This window comes from Miniopterus natalensis, chromosome 6, assembly GCF_054644295.1.
Source record: "Miniopterus natalensis isolate mMinNat1 chromosome 6, mMinNat1.hap1, whole genome shotgun sequence".
NCBI lineage: Eukaryota > Metazoa > Chordata > Mammalia > Chiroptera > Miniopteridae > Miniopterus > Miniopterus natalensis.
Genome location: NC_142086.1, coordinates 20,041,522 through 20,069,106, shown reverse-complemented (window position 1 = coordinate 20,069,106; position 27,585 = coordinate 20,041,522). Strand labels below are relative to the sequence as shown.

The following is a 27,585-nucleotide window of genomic DNA, read 5'->3' as shown; positions in this document are numbered from 1 at the left end:
ATTATTACTTTATGACAAGTAATTAGTGCTTTCAGTAATGTGGAAGTAGCCACTTGACAATATTAATATATAGATGATAGTTCTTTGGACATGACCTTCTAATCATTTGGGTACATACGTATGTGATAAGTGGTATAATTTCAGTTACATTATCTTACTTTCCTGATAAGAATTTAAGAATTTTATAAGAGTCAGATACATCAGGCCGTAAATATAGATATACTGCCTAGTACTTTACATTGAACAATATCTAGAACTCTAGAAAATATTATTTATTAAAAAATCATTCAAAGATATTTATTAATAACTATTTAAAATGAAAATATGCAATGCTACTGAAATATAGCAGAAATAATATAATTTTTTTTTTTAAAGAAAACTTTTCTGCTTAATTCAATTTACCTTTTATTTTAACTAAAAATGTCTCCTTAATTATTCATTTATTTGTGGCTTTGTGGAACAAAGTAAGCCCATTCTTTCTAAATGGGTATATTTACTTTTTAATATTACTCTCACTTATTTTAATCTAACTTATTTTACTGATATATAGATAGTTAAAGAGTCTATGTAGAAATGTTTTTTAGCTCAAAAGATTACACTACTTCATGAGAATACATGAAAAACTTCATATGAAGACACTTTGATGCCCAACTTTTATATAAGAAATATTCAAATTGGAATTCTGATTTCCTTCACTATATAAGAAATAAGGTGCTTCACTAAGAAATGTTATCTTGGATATGCAGCTATTCTATTTATATTTAGCTGAGTTACCTTTCACAGGACAGTCAAAAGGAAGATCTAGAGGGAGATTGAATTAGGAATATTTTCAAGAAAATATCTAGTATGTTAGCACTGGATAAACAGTAGATTCCTCTAGTTTTTCCTTCACAGGATAAATTCTCCAGAAATGTAAAAATGTTATAAATTAAATCATATGCTTGAAAGTAATGAGTATATTATTTTATTTCAAATTTGAAAATAATATGAATAAAATAGTATTTTTGATAATGTTTATATACCAAAAAAAAAGCCTTTACTAATTTTAGTGATGTTGTCTAGTGGTATAAGTAACTTAATTATTTTATCAAGTTATTTTATTAGTTCACTGGCCAACTGAATATTTAAACTATGATAATTGCCCATTCTTAAACCATAAAGAACATTCAATTGGTTGATATTATCCTAAGAGTCTATCTCATAAACCAAGTACATTTGAAATAAAAATTGGATTTTCAATAAATGAAAAGTATTTTAGGAATCAAAATTCTCCTGATTATTACATTTCAACTTTAAGCTATCTTTTAAAACCATGTGCCTAGAGTAATTATTTTCTTCAAAGTATTTTTGTCATAAAGCCAGAATGCTCTCCGAAGTCAAAGCCTTATCATGTATTTCCTCAACAAGGAATGTCATTTCATGCTATAGGATAACCTCCTTTTTAATATTCTCTTAGTTTTCAAGCACTGGACTTTTGTTGATGTTACACAGAGGTCATAATGTTAGGCTTACGGTGCTTAATAAAATTTTATTGCTGCTTTTCTGCCAATCTCAAGAGTACATTAAATCTACACATGTATAATGAAACACATAAATGCCCAGAAACTCATTCTTAAATAATAAAAGGGGTTCAATTCCAACACTTAGTTTACTATATACTCAAAATTTATGCTAATTCATCTAACTTTGATATTTTAATCACACATTTTTATGAGTAAATATTCTGATAACATTAAAATGATAATTTCAAAATAATAGATATATCTTCACACAAACAAATCCTTTTTGTTGTTACCAGGTATATTAGCAGGCTGAGCACATAAAGAGGATTTTGAAATAGCTTAAACTCAGATGGAAGCAGCCTGGTAACTCTGCCCCATTGAGAGTGCCAGGCCAAGCTCGATCAGGATGGATCCCCCAACCATTCATTTTGTTGTGTTAATTGCTTCCAAATTAAGAGCCATTAACCTAGTCTGATGAGACGGAATATGTTATTGATGTTGTTCTAATTAAATATTTTATGGACAATACTCATTATGTCAGAAGTTGAGATATAATAACACTGATACACATTTTTGTTAAAGTAATTTCTATGACCTTTACTAATCATTTTCATAAACTAAAATAAATGCATAATTCTATCACATATAGATCATTCCAAGAAATTACGTTTGTTCAAGTTTAAAAGGATGTATCGTAGGAAGAAACAGCATGTCACATATGTAAACCCAGAAGGAAAAAAAAGAAAACCACAATACTTTTCTTCCATTCACTTCCATGTATAACATGGAAATAATGTGAACTTTTATCTAAAATATTTGTCATTGTAATGCACTTACATTTGATAGCAAAACCAATATCACATTTTATGAATGATAATAAACGAGAGACAGAAAAAGAAAAAAAGAAGAAGAAATTCCTTATAAAATGGCATTGTGCAATTATCTCAAATCTCATTCATCCTACTTTCTCTGGAATATATTCTTTAAATAATTTAATTTATTAATGCTATAATCAAATCTTAAGGGAACTAATACTTTAATTTTTCAAGTAGATTTCCAGCTCATAAATTTCAATGTGCACTAATAACCTCCATGAATACAATTAATATTTAATAAAAAGACTTTCCTGACATTTGGATTATACTGTAAGAGCTGCCTTGTCGTTTGAAATGATTTTTGAATAGTTACTTATTTTAAATACTTTTAATATCTTTGAACAAATCAGCACATTTGTTAAAAAAATCACTGAGAAAAGAAAACAATTTCCTAATTCTACAAAAGCTATTTAAATAAAGATAAATACAAAATTTTTTTAATTAGAATTTTAAGAATAGATTAATTCATTCACCTCTTTAAATCTTTTTTTAAACATTAAGTCAGTTTATTGTATTTCATTTGATTTATATTTAATATTATATTGGATAAAAAAATGAAGTCCATTATATTTCTAAGATGAGAAATCTAAGTTCTAAAAGTTAAATTAGTCAAAGCAGTCTTTATTCCTGATTTTAATGCAATATTATTTTTCACAATTTCATTGACTCTTCAGTGTTAATAGATAAAATAGTCAAAATCATGTCTCCATGTATGTTTTCAAACAATTTTCCATCTGAGATAACATCCACTCCCAATAGCTATGTCAAAGCACATCACTGATGTTCAAGTATAAAGCCCCCAAATTTACTTATGTGCTAGTTCTGAATGGGACAACTACAAACAAAATAATAGGAAAATATTTCCCCCTCAATACGCTTGGATCTAACCTGAAATAGATCTTAGATATTTGATCGTGACTCTCAGTGATAGAGTGCTCCAGCTCACTAATTTCTATCTTTGCACGGTTCAGCATTCAATCCCATGCTTAAGCCAAGTCTGTTTCTTTACTTACCCACAGGACACTAGTAGAAAAGCATACAGTACTTCATATGCAGGAATTCTGATTTTAACCTTCAGTTACTTACCTATGAGAGATAGAGAGAAGAAATAGATCATGGTTAGTATTAGAATACTTAATGTTTTATGTTATACTCAGCCTCATATTATAAAAGGGCCTTTGCTTATTGCCTTATGTTCTGATATGTATATTGATGTGACAATTCTGCAAATAAAATTATATTTGAGGGTTTTATATTGTTAAGATTTTCAGAAGGTTTTTATTCTCTATGTAAACTTACTTGAAAAAGTATGTCTAACAGGCAATCAACTTAGCAACCTGAACAAAGTATCTTAATATACCAAGTACATTTCCTTAGGCATTTTTGAATTAAATTATTTCATTAAACAAATGTCCTAGTAAAGCATTCGGTCAGTCATTTGACCTTTTGATCTGCCTAGTTGACTTTTCCCTTTGAATTCTATCCTACATGCTAAGAGCTCTGGAGGAAAGACAGGTTATCTCCAGAGAAGCTGTAATTTCACATCTCTAACCTCCAGGAGCTGAGCCACCAGAGTTACTATCCTTCAGTGGTCTGAGACCACACTGTTTTCTTTCCAGAATACTTTCTATATCAATTTTTGGTCTCTGTCATAGATAAGCATTAAAAATGATGACAATGAGTTGGGCTGAAAAATACAAAATTTGACATAAAAAAATGACTTTTCTCACACAGAACCCACCAATATTTTGCAAGGCATCAATGGGAAGAGAAATAGCTAATGATGGTTTGCAGGGAAGACCCATTTGTAGTATAGCTTGTTATGTACATAAGGCTTCCATTCACAGGTCCTCAAATTATGTAAACTAGATAGAAATGATATTATTTAAAAACATTTAAGCCACAATCGTATCCTCCAATCAAGAGGATGTTAAAAGTTCATGCAAATGGTAAAGGCACCATTTATCTTTACATTTTGAAATTATTTTCACAAGTCTTCATATTCTTTAAAAGTAAACTTTAGAGAAATAGGTAAGTGAAATATTTTTAATATAAATTTGATACCAAAAAAACCTCTCCAGCAAAGATATTTACTTTAATATATATATGTTTTTATTGCTCTAAGAGAGAGGAATGGAGAGGGAGAGAGAGATAGAAACATCAGTGATGACAAAGAATCATCAATTGGCTGCCTCCTGCAGGCCCCCTACTGGGGACCAGCCCCAACACTCAGGCATGTGCCCTGACCAGAATCAAACCGTGACCTCCTGGTTCATGGATCGATGTTCAACCACTGAGTCACACTGGCCAGACAAGATATTTACTTTTATTCAGTTATCCTACTCACTCTTCAGAGTCAGTGATGCCTATAATGGACATCTAAGAGATGCTACAGATATTAAGAAAGATTAATAATTCCAATAATTAATGTTAACATTAACCTGAGGTGAAAGAGTTATTATGATCCTTTGTGGGAGCATCAGTAGGGAGCTAGTGCTACAGATGAGTAAGCTGGGGTAACTCTGGGTTACATTTTCTCTCTCACACAACGCCCTGGATGTATAAGTCATCCTGAAAATGATTGTGAGGCAGCACAAAACAGAAAATGACCTGTGTGGGCCAAGTTTCACTTGAGTAACAACAGGGTAGCAATAAAACCTGATGTGGCTAGAGAGCTGATATCAACAACAGATGCAGGGCAATGTACCCTGAGCATTTACAGGGATAATCCAACAGAATCTACAGAGGAAAATAAGAGCTTTCAGCATGGTTGCCTATAGCATCAGCTTCTTAAAACCCACTATAGTCTTTTACACCATAAATTACCTACCAGAAAATATAATAAAAACATAACTTGAGATAGCATCACAGAGACAAAAAGCAAAAAGTGGAATAGGGATATAGCTATACAAGGATATCGAGAAATAAATTTAGAGGAAGATTCTATCATGAATGACACCCCAAATAACATATAATTATAATAAAATTACATTGGAAGTCTTAATAATTATATTGAGGATGTTATTGAGATTATTATAAAATACATATTAACCAAAAAAATTTATAAATATCTGTTAATTACAGAAATAATAGCAAGTAGAATAAAAGGCAGCGCTTTTAATAGTGTATCAATTTTGTGGTTTTCAACTTATCATTCTAGCAGTTGATAATTCTTGCACCAAAATACAGCATGGAAACAATCATTTTTGGAGGGCATCATTTTCTTTTTACATTCCATTTCAATAGCATTCATAAGTAATTCAAATTTAGGGTTGCAATACAAGCTTTCACATCACTCAAAGACTCCAAGGCACAGAGGACCCAGGAAGCCAAATGTCCTTCAAACTTCCACAATAGCAGGCAACAGATGATCAAAAAACAATATATAAAGTAAATGTGATCGGAAAATGTTCTGTTTTGGTGCAGTGGAAATGTCAGGGTTATCCACATGAAGGATCCTATATTTAATCTCATCTCAAAGTAGGATATGATTATTTTATCAGGTTAGAGATTTGGCCTCCATTGCTCCTTGCCACAGATTGTAGAATAAGGGGGATAAGAGAAAGAATGATAGCTAGGTGGATGAATTATATAGATAGATGATAGATAGATAGATAGATAGATAGATAGATAGATAGATAGATAGATAGATAGATGATAGATAGATAGATAGATAGATAGATAGATAGATAGATAATAGATAGATGATAGATAGATGAGATAGATAGATAGATGATTGATAGATAGATAGATAGATAGATAGATAGATAGATAATAGATAGATAGATAGATAGATAGATAGATAGATAGATAGATGATAGATAGATAGATAGATATAGATGATAGATGATGATAGATGATGACAGATGACAGATGATAGATGGATGATAGATAGATATAGATGATAGATAGATGATAGATAGATAGATGATAGATAGATGATAGATGATAGATAGATAGATAGATAGATAGATAGATAGATAGATAGATAGATGATAGATGATAGATAGATAGATAGATAGATAGATAGATAGATAGATAGATAGATAGATGATAGATAGATATAGATGATAGATGATGATAGATGATGACAGATGACAGATGATAGATAGATGATAGATAGATATAGATGATAGATAGATAGATGATAGATAGATAGATGATAGATAGATGATAGATAGATAGATAGATGATAGATGATAGATAGATAGATAGATAGATAGATAGATAGATAGATAGATAGATAGATAGATAGATAGATGATAGATAGATGATAGATAGATGAGAGAAAGGGAGAGAGAGGGAGAGAGAGGGAGAGAGAGAGAGAGATGATAGAATGCAAACCAGAGACTCAAGGTTTGAGAGACAAAACAGCAGCATGACTGCCATGCTCAGTGCTCACCACACAGAGCTCGTTAGTTCAGATTAGATTTTGGATTAATTCATTTTATTCTACTGTTATGTTTTGTACTAGACATTAGAGAACATTATGGGGTCAACAGAGTTTATTTACCATTTTCTTGTGAACATGCTTGCAATGGCACAAAACTGAAATTACTGTTCCAATGAAAGTTCTACATCACATAATAAAAATTGAGGTAACACAAATTACTATCACTAACCAGTATTTATTACTTTTGGGGGGCACTTTAGGATATTTACAACATATGGAAAAGGTTCTATCCTTCATATAGAGCAGTTTGCAACTCTCAAGTTCTGTGTCCTGCATGGGGTGCAGAAAGAGAAATATTGACTATACTATCTTAGGGGCCTTGGCCTGTGTTTGGCCATTCCTAGCTCATTTTCCCTCTTTTTTTTTTTTTATATTCATTCACTTATTTTCTTTCTACTGGGTATCCTCTTGATTACCTCCATGTTTAAATACACTCTGCAGAGCTCTGAAATTTAGAAAAGCACGTGGTTATGGGAATCTGAAGAAATGATAGATACAGTAACATCATAGCTGATTGCACCATAGAGCCTCTCCTGCATATGAATTAAAGATATTTTTCAAATAAAATAATATGCATTGAATGAATGGAAAAGTTTTCTCAGTTCTTATGAGTTGAATTGTCTCCCTCCAAAATTTGTATGTTGAATTCCTAGTCCCCAGCCACTCAGAATGTGATTGAATTTGAAGATAGAGACTTTCAAGAAGTTAGTTATGGTAAAACCACATCAGATGGGTGGGCCCTCATCCAAGAGGACTGGTTTTCTAATTAGAAGAAAAGATTAGGTTGGAGTGACCCACAGACGGGGCAACTATGTGAGGATGCAGTGAGACGGTGGCCGTCTGCAAGGCAGGCACCGAGGCCTCAGAAGAAAACAAATCTGCCAACACTTTGATCTTGGACATCTAGTATCCAGAACTGTGGGAAAATAAATTTGTGTTGTTGAAAGCACCCAGTTGGTGGTATTTGGTCATGGCAGCCCTAGCAAACTAGTACGGCAATGTCCCTCCTGTGTCCACTTATCAGCAACAAGAAGGTTCAAAAGGATAGGAGGCTACAGATTATTAACAAACAAACAAACAAAAACCTATTCTTTCTTGTACTTAAAATAGTATTAAGAAGATTATGCAGGATGCTTAATTTCTCCCAATTCCCTCTATATGAGCAGTAGGCGATAGTTAATACTGTTGTTAATGAGATGTGAAAATAAGGAACAGCAGTAGAAAGGGTCTCCTGAAGCATTTGATGGAGCTGCTCCTTTCTCTCTGCACCTGCTTAGTTAAGCTTTTTAAGCACAAGTCTATTTGTTACATAACTGGATAATGACTTAATTTGAGCGAGTTAACAATTTCACACCTTCTAAGCAGAAGGTGAACACCAAGTAAAAGCACTAATCTAATATCCTCTCATAGGTCACTTTTATTACCTATAATGGAACAATGAGATAAACTTGCACTTTCAAATTCAAACACTCGATTACTTGCGCTAATGGAGGGGATAAGAGCCATACATAATCTGAGACAGTGTCGTTTAGGCTCAGCTTTCGCACAGGTTTTGTATTTTCCTTCCTTCGTGTCTGATAGCCTAGGGATCCGCATCCATGAAAATAATGAATTTACAGCGTTTAAAACAAATACCAGAGCCTCTGACGTGTGCCACCACACCTGGGCCTAAGATTTCTTTAGAGTGTACTCTTGCTGAGGAAGCAAGAAATAAATCCTGTAGATTATAGGAAAAGGGAATAAATCCTGTAGGTTCTGAAATTAGGCCATTGCCTAATTTCTGCTACTGCCAGTGTGAATTGATTTCCCAGCATTACAGTTACGATCTGCATTAAATTGGGAAAGGTCATTATTGCCTGACCCTAATGTCCTCATCATCAGTTTCATAGCACAGGTTAGATTACAGATTAGTTACTGAGGCTGGAAATGATGGAGTGACGGTTTCTAAAGAGATAGGATGCATGATCATCAGTAAGTCACAGTGGTAATCAGTATAGGGCAATTGTAGAGCATTGATATAACAAATACAACATGCAATTTTAGAACAGAACTGAAATCCCAACCCCAATACCTTCACCCCAGTGTATCCATTGCAACCAGTATAAAACACATATCCCGTTCTGTCAACCCCTGCTTAGAATCTATAAATGGCTTCTCACCGCACTTAGAAAAGACAAACTTTTCCTACGGACAGCTTCTACTTGATATGACCCCTGACTACCGGTAAATAAACATTTCTTAAAATTTAACTAACATTTACTGGTAACCTAGGTGCCAGATTCCAAAGAATAATAATATGAGTGAGACAGAGCCCCTAACCACATTAATACTTTCTGTCCAGAACGGGGCATATGAAAAATAAGGAAATAATGGCCATTCGAGAGAAAATATTTTAAGCATACTAGTAGTCTTAAACAGAAAAAATTACAAGTATTTCAAAGTTCTATGAAAGAGGTGGCCTTAATAATCAATCATTAAGGGACAATTTAGGTTGAGGGCATAATTTGAACAAAAGTGATAAGAAAAAAATCAATAAATAATGAATCGTGCAATTTGGCTAGAGCATGATAAATACTTACACTATATAAGCAATATGCTATAAGATAACAGTATCTCATTTACGTAAGTACCAAAATGAATTATGTATTATTATCTCCAATTTACAGATTAGTAAAGTGAATGAAACATAAAGGCTTTACATGACCAATTATTCCAAATCGCCCAAGAAACAGATTTTAATAGAGGATTAGACATGCAAGAGATTTTATGAAGGGAAACACCTGTGACAGTGAAAGAGCTGGGAGACACGAGTGGCTGGTGCTGTTGGCTGTGTGGTGGGTCTGACCCTGAGTCAGGGGAAGAGGTACAGAGGGGAAGTTGAGTGGAATCATGTTAAAATGCAGTGCAGTTCCCAGAAAAATTTGGCAAGGTCTTCTGGTATTTTTCAAGCTAGAATCACCATCAGGAGTCATATATCTTCACAGAATGGGCTTACCTTAATATCCCTGCCATGTTCAGTCATTGGCTGGGAGCAGCCAATGGGAAATGGGGCCTCAAGGCGAACCACAGTAATGACTTTAGAGCCCAGAGCCTGGGGTCATAGGTCAGCTAGCTCCTGCAGACATCTGAAAGGAGTATTCTGATGGCCACCACAGTAACAAACTCAACAAGGCTCTCAACTGGTATTCCAACCAAGTCTACGCAATGAATTTATGAAAATATAAAAACTCACCAACATTATGAGAACATTTTTCGCTCAGGGACTAAGACCTTCAATAATAAGTTTAGCCACTATATATATTTTTTCACCATCAACTTGGTTGTGATAAAATATTGATGTCCTGTTAATTTTTCTTTTTAGATTGTATTTACTAGGACTCTATATTTTTCATTCCTCAATATTCTCAATCAGTAATAGGATTTTAGGTTTCAAAAGCTACCGAGAGATCAATTGATCCAGCCCACTCATGATACAGATGTGCTACTTTAGGCCCTTAGAGATTTCATGCCTTGCTCAGAGTCATTAAAGAATTAGTGACAGTTGGGATTGAGTGCAGATGTCCTGACTCGGGTTATCACCACTTACCATTACATTTTTCTTTCATTTCTCCCCTGACTTTCCTTTCCTTAGATGTAATTATTTCCATCATGATATCCTTATAAATTCATTTTTCATACACTGCTTATACTTATATAAAAAGTAGTAAAAAGTTACAACATAACTTCAATAGTACTCTTCAATTTTCAGAGTTTTCATAAGTACTAGCTCATCTGATTTTTGTATTTTTGTTTAGTTATTGTTTGTTTCCATTTAAGACCAAAAACTATGAGAAATTAAATTGCATGAAAGTTTTGAATGTTGGCAATTAGCTTTATTTATTGTTTTTTGTGGGGGTTTTTTGGTCAATGCAACTACGTAATGAACTACATACCATCTCTTCAATTTGGTTCAACTATATTCACAGAGCAAAAAATATTATTAAGATTGAGATTAATAAAAACACCTTGTTGACCTGTTCACCTCTGTCTTAAGAGAATAGTCTCAGAAAACTATGAATGTAGACAAACCACATGAAATTGGGGCAGTTCAACCAGTTTGGACTTACAGCATTGGAGATTTCATAATTTTCAACATAACAGATTCCTCTCTTGAACATTTGGAACACTGAAATATTTGGAAAATGTTTATTACAAGGAAATAGTTTTTAAATTCACAGAACATCAAAATCACATGAATCTATAGAGGATCCCTCATCTAATTTTTTACTCCAATCATGAATTCTCCTACAGGTTGCATCATCTGCTCTTCTAAGACATCTAAAAATAAAAAGGCATTCTAACTTCAGTAAGCTATAATTGACAGGGAATTCTATCTCATATTGAATGTAACATTGTACACTGATCTTAGTTATTTTTTATTCTTATAGACACAGGCTAGAGTATCATCCACAAGACAATATATCCAATATTTAAAACACAAACAAAAACAAACACACATTTTTTCCTAACTAATCACTCTTCTTAAATGTGAACTTCTCAATGACCATGATCATTCTTGCTTAAACATTGTGGTCATTATCTTATAGGTGTGCCCCAGTTTATCAATGTCTTCCTCAAAACATGTATCTAATGATTGAATGTAGTATTTCAAATATAATTTTACCAGAGGTGATTTAAATTTAATATAACTATGACTTTTCTTAGCATTTGTTGGCCAATGCAGCCAACAAATATCATCAGATTACAAACATATACCCTAAATGTTCAACTAGTCACACACTGAGGCGATTCCATGGAACTGAACCATATGTTTGCTATTAGAGACAATGATAAAAATAATTGATTTTTTTCAATTTCTATTTAAATACTTTGGTGTTGACAGACTATGTCACATTTAAACAGTGGGATAGCAGACAGAGTATACTGGTCTTTATCTACATCCAGAGGAAACATGTCACCAAAATTCCCCCCAAAAGTGTTACATTAGAGACCACATCATGAATACCATCATCAAAATTGGAATTAATTGGCACTTTTCTCAGTTGAAATCTTAGGAACTAAAAAAGACTTAGAGATTGCCGGAGGCAATGTCTTTGAGAAAATTTACTAGTGTTTTGTTGGAATACTTTTATGAATTTCCAGTGTTTCACTAGAGGTGTGGAAAAGAAGAGCTAACATTAAAATCATATTAATCAAAATTTGGGACAATGTTTAAACAAATAAATATAAGACAATGTTTATTTTATCAGTCTCTATTATAACTTAATATTTCAAACTGAAAATCTATTTAATATGTATACCTACTTATTCAAAACTCCATGAAACCTAAGATAAATTTAAAAGAACTCATTTGCATTAAATTGTATGCAGTTGTGTTATAATAATATCTTGTTTTTACCTCCATTAGAATCCCAGCCACTAAAAGGTTCTTGGCCAATATGTTCTTTTTTAACTGATTAGTATACAATGTCTTTCAAAAAAGTAGTTTCTTTATACAGGTGAGGTTGTGAACAGTAGTTGTTTTGGTATCATGCAGTTAGAAGGATATATTTTAAAATCAATATCGAGGTCACTATGTAGCATATAACCAATTTCATTCACTTTTTTGACTAATGACTACAATTTTCTTTCATAGTAGCGTAACTGAGAAATGTAGTTGCTTTTAAGGCTTACTCACCATATTAGCTCTCTTTAAAATACATGTTGAAAGAAGATACCAGGGTTTTTATATAAAAATAATGTATATTTAGGCAGGGTTGATGGTTACTTTTAAAGTGACAGTTACCATGAAATTACTATTGGTAACACTGTGACACAGCAAGTGCAGTTTTGTTCTGAATTCAAAAGTATTGAAGTGAACATTGTAGATTACGGCAAGGTCAGTGTATTTTTTGGAGTTTGTTTCCTAGGGCATTACATTCAGGAGTAGCTGAGTATCTTACTCAATTAAATTTTACTAAAAAAAAAGCAAATTAAATTAAACACTAAAAGAAAGCAACACAACATAGGTCTCTGTTTAGGAAACAATGTTTCTGCCTCATGCAAATACATGCATAGCTTACCCTTGGAGTATCACAATGTCATATGATTCGTTTTGTTAGTAATTCAAAACCTCCACTACAACCATTCCCTATGCGTTCTATATTCTTCTCCTTCAAATTGCTATCGGGATAAGTCTTTGAGGTACATAATATTATCTTAACATTTTACACAATTATCTCTGTAATATTCAACTTAAACATTGCTTTTCATCTTTTTAATCTCATTTTTTATAAGTTTCAAATAGGATGTAAAGCCAACGAACTTGTGTGGACAGCCAAGGCAACTAGGTTATACTCTTGTGTTATCAAAAGTAATAGAAAATGTCTACGATAATGAAAATATCCACCACTGCATAATTGCAAACAATTTTCGGATAAAATATCTAAGCTATTATAAACACGTTAGCTCTCTATGCACTGAGCTGCCTCAGCATGATAGTAATAGTTGGCCCTCAGTGTTCTCCGGCGGTTGGTGTCAGACCCCTGTGTACACCAAACTACACGGATTCTCAAGTTTCTTAATTCGCCCTCATGTTTGTGAATGTCACACCATGGACTTGGAGGGCTCACTGTCCTTTGCTCTTGGTTCTCTGTGAAGGGTTCCTGGACAAACAGAAGTTATGATGTGATGGCATCACTTACATACCAAGCTCACAGTGCCTGCACTTTCCAGTGCAGTTTGAAAATAGGAGAGCAAGCTACCTCAGAGACATGGCTTCATAGTTTAGTTCCTTACTCTACATTCTAGAAATCTTTTATATAATTTAAACAATTGGAAAGTTTGGGATAATGTGTTTTGTTTTCTTCTCTAATTATGTTTATATTAATCTAATGGTAGATTGATTTGGCTAAGTCTGGAAAATGACTCACTTTCAAGTGACCTCTCATTTACATCAAGCTAGCATACGATTTCCATTTTTACACTTCTTATTGAAAATAATAATCTATTGCTTTATTTAATAAGCCATTTATTATATGACAAATAAAACACACTATTATCAAATCACCAAAGACACGAGAGAAGAGATAGCATTTTGTTTTGATGGAAACATTTGTAAATGTTTGATTTATAGATACACAGCTGAAAGCCCAGTTTCCAAATATAGGACAAGGGTTTTTTACCACAAAGAAGAAAAAGAGAGGAGAAAAAAAAAATTGGCCAATAGTTAAAAAATATAAATGTTTAAGTAAGTGTAATTTCTTATCATTGATTGAAACAGTCTCTGAAAAAGGAATAATATTCTATTATCATTACATTTAAATAATTTGTTTTCATTTATTTTCCATTTATACTTGTCAAGGACTTAAACCCTATTTATTTTCCTGAAAATTAAGGCTGACACAGTCTTCTATAATTTGAAAGTGATTTTGAAAGTGTTATGTTTAGAAGGACAAAGATAACATTAAATAGCTATAAGTGATTCCTTAAATGTCTATGATTCCTCTGTTTTAATTTGTTTTTAACAATTTCTAGCATGTTTGTATTGACTGTTACAGTATTTTCAAGCAGGGAAGACTATTTGCTTCCGTTTAAAAGAAAAATCCCACAGATTTAATATATAAATATAGGTGACTTGGTATTAATATTTTGTAAAACAATTCCACTTTCGATTGCAAATTATAATAAAAGTGTCTTTACTTCTAAATGGATGCTGCTTAACTTGATTAGTATGTGTTTGGATTAAGATATTTATGCATGCTGAAGTGCTCACATCTTTCCACTCTTAGTACGTTTCAAGGGAATCTATAATGACATACATTTTCTGATACTTTTGCACCTTAATTTCATTTTATCCTTGCATTAATGAATTATAAGTTTATTTTATGTCTTTGTCAAATAAACATGAACAAGTATTTTTTTTTTATCATTTTATGTCCATGCTATAAGTGTAAAATATGTACGTAAGGCAAATGGAGACTCTTCCATATGAGCTATTTTCTTTACTATTCTCTAAGCACTCTGATCTTCTGTGAACAATCACTTAATATTTTTAATGAATATACTTTAAATTTTATCCAGTTTACTTATTATTATGCAATATATAGTTATAAGGAAGAATATATTGTCATTTAATTAAATTATATGTTGTGCTTCTTTAGAGGAAATTGAAATTAGATAATGCAAGTAATAGAGATATTGGTATAAATTTTGAGAAAAGGTAGGAAAACATTTCATATTTAACTTTTCATCAATACTACCTTTTTGTTATATTTTCTTCTCTTAAGAAGCAAATTTATTTATTATAGTTGGCCACACCATTAAAAATGATCTCTGCATTAAACAATGCTACCAACAATTAAAATTATAAACAAAATTTTTATAGCATGATAATGTCAGTTAATCTTTTTGGAAGGGCACATTTGTAAAGTTTCTTTTACATGTTTTTGTTTCTAAGATGTTGAGACAACAACCAGACCAGTTATGTATTTATCTAATATTGGTGTTAATGAGTTGATATTTGGTAGGTTTTTGTCAGTCTGAAAGTCTAGCTTTATCTTATCAAAGGATTTGGCCTTCTGGGCATCTTATTTATGACCTTTGAACTTGGAATGAATAATATGACCAGTCATTATAAATTAATCTCTATAAAGGCAAGTCTCCAATCAGGCATGAGTGCCTTAAATATCATTTAGAAATAAAAAGTTTATATAACTTGGTTTAAATTAATGGGCTATGACCTCAAAAGTAATTCACAAAAACATTCTTAGTAATTTGTAGGAAAATTTTTCCACTGAGACAATATTATAGAAAGGTAGTTATAGTTTTGGATGCATCTATTTCAATTCTGCTAATGTCCCTAAAATATATAAGCCAGCTAGTATATACACTGTATAATTTTATAAGGAAAAGCTTGCAGCATTCCACTTTAACATGCCAGTTCACACATGGAAGATGCTCTCTCTCCTCTCACTACCTATTCAAAAAAAAGTTGGCAGTGCCCAGCCAGTGTGGCTCAGTGGTTGAGTGTGGCCCTATGAACCTGGAGGTCACACTTTGATTCCTGGTCAGGGAACATGCTGGGATATCAGGCTCCTTCACCAGTCCTTCATCAGTAGAACGCAGCAGATGAAGGACTCTCTCATCACTGATCTTTGTATCTCTCCCTCTCTCTTCCTCTCTCTGAAATCAGTAAAAACATATTTTAAAACAAAATTTGGTAAGATAATTACCAAGTATGGTTGATAACAGGTTCTAGTTCCTCTACAAAAGACATGTTCCTCAAAGAGAGGCACAATTCTATGGTTTTCTGAAATTGTTAAGTGTCTTAATGTACAAAATAAAGAGACAGAAAAGGGATCATTTTAGCTTCAAAAAATTTTAAAAGAATTACCCCTACCCTCCTTCACTGCCCGTGGGAATGTAGACTGGTACAGCCACTATGGAAAACAGCTGGCGGTTCCTCAAAAAACTAAGAATAGAGCTACCATATGACCCAGCAAATGGTACCTCTCCTGGGTATCTACCCAAAGAACTCAAAAACATTTATTTGCAAAGATATATACACCCTTATGTTCACTGCAGCATTATTCACAGTGGCCGAGACATGGAAACAACCTAAGACTGGACAAAGAAGACGCCGTACCTATATACTATGGAATAGTACTCAGCCATAAGAAAAGGTGAAGTACTGCTACTGGAGACAACATGGATGGACCTTGAGACTATTTTGCTAAGTGAACTAAGTCAGTCAGAAAAATCTAAGAACCATATGATTTCACTCATATGTGGGGTATAAAACTGAAACTCATGGACACAAACAGCAGGGTGGTGGTTCCTAATGGGATGGGGTTGAGGTGTGTAGTAAATGGGCCAAATATTTGGTGACGGAAGGTGATTTGACTTTGGGTGGTGGACACAGAATGCAATATACAGATCATGTATCACAGAAATCTACACTTGAAACCTATATATAATTCTATTAACCAATGTCACCCCAATAAATGTAATTTAAAAACCATTAAGAATTTAGGTATACCATTTATTAGGCTTCTAAGAGCCTAGGGATATCTAAGTCAATAAACAGGATTTCAAGTAAAATAAAAAATCTCCCTACTATCTAATATAACATAAATGGAACTGAAACAGGCTCACATCCTTCGCTAGTTTTGTCTTGCAGTTAATTTCCTTTTCCCCTCCCTGTCTCTTTAGCAGGAAAGGTATCTCTTATCTGTCCAAATGAAGGTGGCATGAATTCACCCTATTATACCATGTCATATTGCCTTATTTGCTATGTTGACATTTTTAATTTTAGGAAAATGTAGTCACCTTGATGTAGATGAACTCAGCAAGGAGTCAGCAACATCACTGAGAAACCTTGTGTGCAAGATGAAGAAATACAGCCTGGATGCAAGAAGAACTGACGGGATTGATGGGCTTAATGCAACCTGAAGGGCGGTCTAGTTAAGGAACAGAGCCAAGGTCAAACCGGGGGGAGTAGCAAAAGGCCTCAGAAAATGTTGCTCCCCTTTAATATATTCATTAGTAATTAATTGCCTTCTTCAATTTATTAACTAGTTAATGAGGAAAAATAGCATATTCTTTATGGTATTTGATGGAGAATGATGTTAGCAGTGTTGTCAAAATGCCAAGAGTCTGGTTTCACAGAGTTTACTACAGACTAACATGAACATCCAAGTAAATCAAAATTAAGTGATTAGTGCTTCTTTTGCGTTATTAACACCGTCTCTCATTTCTTTGAAAACTTCTAAATAGCATTATGGCAGTACAGACTTCTGCCATCTGATATTTTCCTTCAAGTCTTATTTTTCATCTAGATTTCCATGACTTTCAGGGGTGAGAGATGCTAAAAAAATAATAATAAAATTAAAAGTCTTTGAATCATCACAATAATTACTATGTGTTACTGGATATTTTATGTTTATTTATTTTCTTTCATTTGTGTTTTATCTTATATGAGCCTCTCAATTCTATCTTTCACTTAGAATTGCTTGATAAGATGAGGAAGTCTCTGTCCATGATCTGCTCTATGATTTCAGACACAAAGCTGGGACTATTCTAAATTAAGTCAAGTTCTTTCATTTTTAGAATAATGGAAAGTGAATGTAATATCCACAACATGTTTCATAGAAAGCCATTTTTTTTACAGTGCCTGAAAACCCCTAATCTGTGATTTGGGCAATAGGAATAAATGCGTTTGTGATTCTTGATGCTTTCTTTTCAGACTATAAAGTCAAATCAGTGGTGGGGAGTGACAAGAGGTAACATTGATGCATTTTAAAAATTACAAATTTTTTTCTTTCCATATAAATTTAAGAAGCAACCCTAACAGAGATATTTAGGTATATAAATAGAAAAGCTTGGCTTTCTAGAGAATTCTATGGACCAATCCTGTCTTTGTTGCTAAGTTTCTTTTTGATCTTGGGAAATCAAGTTAACCTTTCAGGACTTCAGTTACTTTATCTGTAAAATAGATAAAATAACTTCATCATAGGACTTTCATTGGGAAAAATAAATGCACACAAAGCACTTACATCCCTTGCCTGAGTGCCTTGATAGATATTTGCTTACTTCCCCAAATCTGAGCCTATATATTTAGGAGGCTATATACTTGAGTAGCCTGAAATTGTAGGCCTAAAACTGAAAAACAAGAAATCATGAATACTACACTAATAGTTGACTCAGCTTGTAGTATTTGGAGGAAAAAAATCAAAATCTTTAAACCTGATCACGAAATAAGAGCTTTGCACATGCCTATGTTTCCTAAAACCAAAGTGTATCATTTCTTTTCTATGTTTAAAACTTTCAGATAGCTTAATCTCTTTAATATGCTCAAGGTCCAAGATTATTTAAAAATACATGACATAAATATGTAGCATAGGTTTATGAGGTGTTAGGATGAATGCCAGAGGGCGTTCTCTAATTGGGAACAGCATTTCTTATCTGGAGTGACATCAGGTGACACCCATGAATGTTATTTTTAAATCACTGGATATGCTTGTTGTTCCAACTGCACCAACACCTGGTAAAATATGCAGCTTAAGGGACATGGAAATTTTAAAATAAGTGAATCGGAGATTATTTTTAATTTCAATCTTAAATGCTATAATCACCTGTATTTAATATTAGCCATATTTAGACAAGCTGCCTGTCTCCACTTAAAAGTATCCTCTTTACCTCTGTCATTTTGCAAGTCAACATTTTAACTGCTTTCTTCCAATATGTAGATTTATCTTCTCCCATGGCTGGGTTGTAATTAAAACTGTCACAAACTAATCATTTATGTATACTTATTATTACCCCAGTAAAATCTTCACCCCCACCGACTGCCTTTCTCCTAGGTCACCTTGTGAGCAAACCTTTGCATTTTTCAATTCGCTGTTGGTTTCCTTTCCATCTGTGTGTAAATTAAAGCTGCTCTACTTTCCTTATGGCAAGTCTTATCGGACCAAGTCATACACCTTTCAGTATTGCTATCCTTTTGTTGTAGTCTTACTATTGTACTTTTATTAAAACATTTCTATTAACATCACATAAAAGGGTGTTATAACATGCTATCCTTAAATCATAAAATTAAATTTGAATTTTGTGTATTTGTGAATTGACCTAGAGCCTGGAAAATTTAGGTCATATATAGAAGGAAAACTCAAAACTCGAGCGTATCAATAATATGAAAACTGCAAGGCAAATCACTCTTTCTTTTGAAATGCTAATATTTAGTACCTTTGGATGACATTTGAGGCATCCTACAGCTGGAGCACAGACTATCTGCAAGACACTATGTGGTGGGCATTGTCGGGCAGCAAGAACACACACAAATCAGTCTTTACTCTTATACGGGACCTATAGTTTATTCGAACTGCACATGTATCTAATTACAATAAAGGCTAGAAATAAGAGCAATGATAATAGTACCAGAAATCCATGAAACAAAGTCTGTGTGGGGGGGGGATGGAGATAGTTTTCCTATGCCCAGACTTTTTTTTAAAAATCCAAGCAAGGGATATAGTTTACTAACTTCTCAAGTTGAGCTTATAATAACTACAATATACCAAATGTTTGTCAAATTAAATTAAATTTAAATTATGTCAATTGTTTTTCCTGTTTTAAGGTGACTCTGTTATCTATGCCTTTTGCTGAACTTAAATGTCTTTATTTCTTTTACACATACTTTAAATTATATTCATTGTTCTTGTTCAATCACTATTAAACTAGTAAGATACAGTGATTAGTCAGGAGGGCTTAAGTATTCTTTATAATTTTGATCTACAATTTTGAATTTTAGAATAGATGGCTACTCAAGGAGTAGTAGTGAGTTTTGGGATTTTCTTGGAAGAATGTTAATACCACACAGCTGATATGAAATAAAACACAAAGACATAATAAACATTTCTAGATATCACACATGTATATCCAAAGTATGTTTTACTTTAATAAACTATAGTTCTCATAAAAGCAGAAATGCCTCTAAAAACTAAAAATAAATATCCAGCCCGGCCGGGCGTGGCTCAGCGGTTGAGCGTCGACCTAGGATCCAGGCGATCGGGGTTCGATTCCCGGTCAGGGCACATGCCCGGGTTGTGGGCTCGATCAATGACTCTCTCATCATTGATGTTTCTGTCTCTCTCTCTCCCTCTCCTGTCCTCTCTCTGAAATCAATAAAGATATATTTTAAAAAAATAAAATAAAAATAAATATCCAGAAGATGAAGCAAATAAGCAGAGGTGGCCCATTCATTCATTCATATCCTGAGAAATCTGGACCAGCTGGATTGGATGAAAATAATCGGGGATAAAAAAGTTTACCCTCCACAACGAAAATAAAATACAACAGTTACCATTTTAACAAAAGGTTATGAGTTTGCATTAAAACACATTCCATGCAAATAGTTAAATATATGGGATATAAATTCAGGATTTTGAAATAACCTGATATTGTTTAATAATAAAGTGATTATTTATAATCATTATATATCTGTGTGTGTGTGTGTGTGTGTTTCTAAATGAACAATTCTGCCTAGTATTCCCTTCTCTTTACTGTATTTTCTCTTTAATGTAGGGTCTTAAATATTACTTTCCTAGAGGAATTTAAGACAGTGACAAAATTCCATTTCAAATATGATTGTGAAGTTAATTTAAAAATACTTCTAATTCGCCCGGCCGGGCGTGGCTCAGCGGTTGAGCGTCGACCTGGGATCCAGGCGATCTGGGTTCGATTCCCGGTCAGGGCACATGCCCGGGTTGCGGGCTGCAGCAGATCAATGACTCTCTCATCATTGATGTTTCTGTCTCTCTCTCTCCCTCTCCCTTCCTCTCTCTGAAATCAATAAAGATATATTAAAAAAAAATACTTCTAATCCAAGGTCATTTTTTAGCAGCTTAATATTATTTATAATCTTCAATAATCTGCACGTTCATAAGACCTAAAAATATGAGTGTATTTTTACATAACATATAAGCTGATATAAAATAAATGAGGTTAAATAAAGTTGAGACTACATAACTAGAAAAAGAACAATGAAAAAACCCTAACTTTAAGGGAAAAATCTTAAATAATTTATTATGACCAGCTGAAGAAAAGCCACTTAAATCAGTTTAAAAAAAATGATCTATACTCTTGATTTTATGATTTGAGAATTTAAGATTTCACTTATAATAAAATAATGACTTCAATGATCAAATAGCCCTGTGTCTGTTGTGACAGATGAGAAAAATAATATTAAGAAAAATTAAGTAATATCATCAATAACAAAAACAAAACAGGTCAGTGCCAGAACTAAGAAATAGACTATCAAGCTAAAAACCCAGAACTCTCAGACTGCACCTCACTGAGATTTCAATGATTTGTTTTGTTTTTCTGGTTCAGAGAGTGTTTGTTTGTTATTATTTATTTTAGGTTTTTGTTTTTGATTAGTTTGAGCTCTTTCTCAAGGAAAATTATACATAACAGAGTTTAAAGTTCACAAGAATCACAAGAGCTGTACAAAAATGTGAAGGAAACCTACAGGCTCTATAATTAGAAGTGATCTTGATTTGATTTCAAAATTAAATATTCATGTAGTGTGTTGTTGAGCCTCATATCCAATATGTTCCAAAATTTAGGGAGATACTTGGATGGATAGATAAATATATAGATATGAAAGGAATACATATATTTGTATTTTATAGATAAGTTTTATAAATAAGTACACATGTATTTTAACAGACTTTCAAAAGTCTGGTTAAAATGAAATGTTCAAAGATATATTTTTATATTACATAGAATATCTATGTACTTTACCAGTTATAAGTAAGCTAATTGTGAAATTATCAAATTGTTTCTTTTTATTTTCAAGTTATTTTCTGTCATTTGCTTTAAACTTGTTCCATTTCTGAATTCAAATGTCCCTACAACTTTCAATTGCCAGAGGAAAAGTCTTAGTCCAAACTCTTAAGGTACCCCCAAATTTTTGTTAAGCTCTCAGAATAAGATGTTATATGTACACATATAATCAAAACTCTCAGCGCAATGTTAAGCACAGGTGTTTACTTAGTGTGTTAAATTGGTGCCACAGATAATTTTTGAACATCATGCTAGATTTTGCAGAGAACAACAACAAAAAAAGAGTAAAAAAAATAAAAATAAATTAATTAGAGCATAATGCACTTTTGTAAGTGGCATAAAGTACATAAATAAGAGGCAGAAAGAAGTAATTAATCTCCCTCTGTAGCTGTAAAAGTGAGCTACATGAAGAGATGAAACTTAAGTATTAAAGCCCAAAAAGGACGTCACTGTTGAAATTATGGGAAGAAAATTATATAAAGCAGTTCCATATTACTAGAATGTAAACTATTAGCATGTCAAGTAGTTAAAGAGAGATTCATTTTATTTTTGTAGTAATTTGGCATTAAATCAATAAAATATAATCAAAACGAATTATAAAAGAAAATGCGACAAATTAATTTAAACCAATTTTCTTATATCTGTATCAGTATGTATACAGCCTATTTACATTGAATGTCAAAAACATTATTTAAAGAGTCATAATTTTATAAAATATTTTTTAAAAGAACAAACAAAATTATTAGGGGATTCCTATTACTAGTATTAAACATACCATGATATAACCAAGAAAGGTAAAGATTTTGTGCATTTCAGCTCTAGTGAAACCATTACTTTTCCTTTTAAAGTAACCAAATTATTTAAGAATTTTTATATCAAAACTTCTTATTTTATTCACAATTCAAAATTTATAATTTTATTCACATTCTTTCACTTATGACTGCTATTAGATGCAATAGAAAAATAAGATATGTTTTAAATGGGTTATAAAAGATAATTTTATTGACAACCTCCTATCAACCTCTGACTTGTCTTATTTCCTTGTTTTGACTCTGTCACTATTGTACCTCATGATATAGCAAAGAGTCAGACATTATGTGTTGCCTGATCTCTTCTAGAGTACATTTTCAATATTTACATAGCACAAACTTGGACTTTTAAAGATATTTACAATTACTTGACTCCAGTTTTGTTTTCCCTGTTTGATCATAATAGGATTGATGTTAGGAATCTAATGTATTTCCTTCTTATTTTATCCAATTAACTACTAAGTCTGTGTGTTGCTGTATTTATCAGAAAATACATTATGGTTCAATTCCTCCATCACATATGCTAGAAATTTATAAATTTAATTCACCTATATTCAAGAAAACACTTGCCATGCACATGTACAAAGGTAGATACTGAGGAAGACATAAGAATGGAAAAAATATGTTTACTTGTAAAAGTTTATAAATACTATGTCTAATAAAGATAAATTTTTTAAATATTTAATGAAAGAATTATTTTCTCTATGTTTGTCAGCTTCTTTTTTTTTTTTTTTTTGGCTTTCTCTGCCTCCTTGCCCCCCCCACACAAACACACAAACACACAAACACATACAGCTACTTAATTCAGAAAACAGTTTCCTGCCCCTCCTCCCTCCCACACTGATAACCCATAATCGTAAAATTACAGAAATAATAGCTCACATATTATAACATGAATATAAGTAATTAGTCTCACCAATTGCTCATTGTAAATAATTTAAAATTTTATGCACACTAATGTGCATATTAAAAATGTCAAAAAGAAAAACAAGTAGTTTGGTAGCAATAAATGTAAGACAACATGAATCACAAAAGGACAATGCATTGTAATGGGTCAGTAAATAACAAATGATGAAAAAAAATCTAATAGAAGTTAAACCTATAAATAGCTGGGCTTCCTGCAGTGGTGGAAAATTAAACACAGAGCAATTAAAGAAAAGTGGAGACATTTAATTCACATGGGAAGAAATAAGTGCACTTATCTCAATGCAGTCAAGAACAATAAGAGAATCAATACATTTTGTTCACAGATTATAGAAATGATTAATGTCTACTATTGTGAGATACATACATAGATGATATAGACAGACACAGATAGATATAAACATAGGTGTAGATGTAGATGGAGAGGGAGGGGGGAGGGAGAGGGGGAGGGGAGGAGGAGGGAGAGGGAGATGTAGATGATGGAAATGGAGAGGAAGAGGAAAATGAAGATGTAAATGTAGATGAAGATACAGATATCGGATGTAGAGGAAGAGGAAGATGTAGATATAGATGTAGATGAAGATGAAGATGTAGATGCATTTGATAAAATAGCCAGTTATAATGAAAATATAAAATGAATCAACAAATTTTATTTATTTAATTATTATTATTTTTTAAAATATATCTTTATTGATTTCAGAGAGAGGAAAGGAGGGGGAGAGAGAGAGATAGAAACATCAATGATGAGAGAGTCACTGATCAAGCCCACAACCCGGGCATGTGTCCTGACCGGGAATCGAACCCTGATCGCCTGGATCCCAGGTCGACGCTCAACCGCTGAGTCACGCCCGGCCGGGCAACAAACTTTATTTTTAAAAAATAAACTACAAAATAATATGTAAAAGTAAATGATTTTCTTGTAGTTTCTCATATTAAGTTAGCCAAGTGATACTGCTAGTGTGATTTGGGCCTAGATTAGGGTATAGTGCTTATTGAGGTATTATTTCAATGTAAAAAACTAAAGAAATAAATGTTACTAACATTGTGAGCACACACTAGAGGTAAATTAGGTTGTGAACAGGCACAGAAAGAGGTAATATCACCATATAAGTGATTGTAATTAGAAGAAATCCTTACTATACTGCATAGCAATGTGCATTTTAATATTGCTAAACATTTTATACTGAGGATTATTTTGAAAATGTGAACCAACAGAGTATAAGTGTTTGTAACAATGCTAGGCTATTTCAGGAGATCATGGCTTCTCTAAATACTGAAAGAGAATGGTAATTATAAAATTAGAACATCTACAAATTAGGCCAATGTGCTTCAATATATGTGTTTTGAGTACTACTATGTGCAAGACATTGTGCTAAACACTCAACAGGATGAGCATAAAAAGAAGCAGAGTTAAATAACTCAACCAGCAGCTACATTGGGGTAACTAAATAGGGCATGTCAAGATACCAGGGAAATAGCTGCAGAAGTAAACAGTGATGAGAATTTATGAGGGAAGCCACTGTATTCAGCAGTAGAACAAGTACCAGACAAAAGAACTCACACAGATGATGAATCTAAGACCTGTCTTAGCAGAAATAGGCCCTTCAGACACTGAGAACAATCACTTGGGTAAAACAAACACTTTTATCCATAAATTGTTCTAGGAGGCACTCTTAAATATAAAAGTAATATATAGGCAGCACTATGATAAGAAATACACAAACATTATAACATTTGGAAAACATAATACCAGAGTTAGGTAATTATTCTGCATTGACTTGTGTCATTTATATTGGACACATTGAATTCCCAAAATGGAATGATCCCTAAATAATACCTGCCCAGCTTCAGGGTCTAGACAAATTAAAGAGCAGCATACTTGGATTAGAGTCCCAATTAATTAGTTATCTGTATGATTTTAAACAAGAAACCTAACCTCTTAAAGGTCTCATTTTCTTGTTTGTGAAGATAATATAGGAGATAATATAGAAGTAAAAATCTTGTCTCAGTCTGCTTATCTCTCTTATTCATGTACATCCAATGTCAAAGTGGCACAAAGTGTACACTAAATAAATGTTTATTGAATAAAAAGAGTTATAAAATTTCTGGTACATTGTTTTCCACTTTGTAGGGTGTGGGGTTAGGCTGCCTTATGAAGCTGCTATTGCACATTGCATTAATCACAACTGTGATTATAAAACTATTTATGAAGCATTTTTTCCTCTACCTATAAACTAGACATAAATCCATTAGACCAAGACCCATGTCCATTTTTTTAATAACTCAATAAATATATTCAGAATGTTTAAGACAGACGCTCAATAACTTTGACTCTTTTTTTCTTTTTCTTTTTTTTCTTTTTTTCTTTTTTTAAATATATCTTTATTGATTCCAGAGAGAGGAAAGGAGAGGGAGAGAGGGAGAGAGAGAAACATCAATGATGAGGGAGTCATTGATCGAGCCCGCAACCCGGGCATGTGCCCTGACCGGGAATCGAACCCTGATCGCCTGGATCCCAGGTCGACGCTCAACCGCTGAGCCACGCCCGGCCGGGCTTGACTCTTTTTTTTCAAGATTAAAAAACAAACAAACAAAAAGAAACAAACAAAAAAGATCCTTACTAGGTTGTAAGGGGTATCAGAGCTTGTGTTATCAGTAAGTACCAGTGATTGTCCTAAAACACAGAGAAGGTTTTCCCTGAGCTGATTAAAATGTCCTTCTTCACTGAAGCTCACAACACAAAGTTTGACTGTTTACACCTCCCTTTCACTTTTATATTCTAATTTGAGTCATTTTACTCATTAACACTGAAACCTATGATCTAACAGGGAATTAAAGCAAGATGGTTCTTGCCCACATCATGTCCACAATTCTGCAGGAAATTGAGTCACTTGATTCTCAGAAAACTTGTGATATAATTAGGACAGCTATTTTTAGCTTCAAAGTACAGATTAGTGAACAAAATTCTAGAGATGTTTAAATGGCTTTTCCCAGATGATAATTAATAGGTGTCAAGGTCTTCTAAGAATAGGCTTATTTCTACACGCTGAGTTTTCCTATGTATTTTTCTAATCTGTCATCAACCAAAACAAGCCTTCATGTATACTTCAAAACAGAAATCAATACACTGCTTTCTTTTCTTTTTAGGATAAACAATTTTAAACCTGTAAAACTCTTTATAACTCTTCTCTATCCTTTCAGCTTTGCCACACATTATTAAAGTTGAACTACTCTCCTGATGACTTATAATTTTAAAATATAGGCAACTTATAGATTATGAAAAAATGGGTATTTGATTATATTTTTAGTTGTAACTCATGACAAACTATGACAGAAGAGATCCAAACAACCAGTAGTCACTACCTTTTTAAAAGCTGAATATATTGAGCAGGCAATCCAAAACTTATAATTTATTTTTATTTTTGATAACACAGAAAAAAGCTTGTACAGGGTGTTTGCCCATAATAGTTAATGCATGAGGCCACCTCATACTTGGCATTTCATTTTAAATCATGTTCAATTACATCATGTTTAAAATGAAGGCAAGCTGTCATAAAGCAAGCTGGGGGTAAAAACTGTTTGGCAATTAAAAAGCTCGAGCACACTTACCAATTTGAATATTCAAGAATTGTAAATCATTAATCATAAGTAAACCACCTGCTGGGGACACTCTAACCCAGCAAAAAGATGTGCCATGTGCA

At 32.8% G+C, this 27,585-nt stretch overlaps 1 protein-coding gene across 2 annotated transcripts in view; it reads right to left on the bottom strand.

The window, feature by feature from the left end:
- The window catches only part of CADM2 (cell adhesion molecule 2), a 995,556-nt gene that overhangs the window by 741,290 nt on the left and 226,681 nt on the right, over positions 1–27,585 (bottom strand). The gene's annotated exons all lie outside the window — the stretch shown is intronic.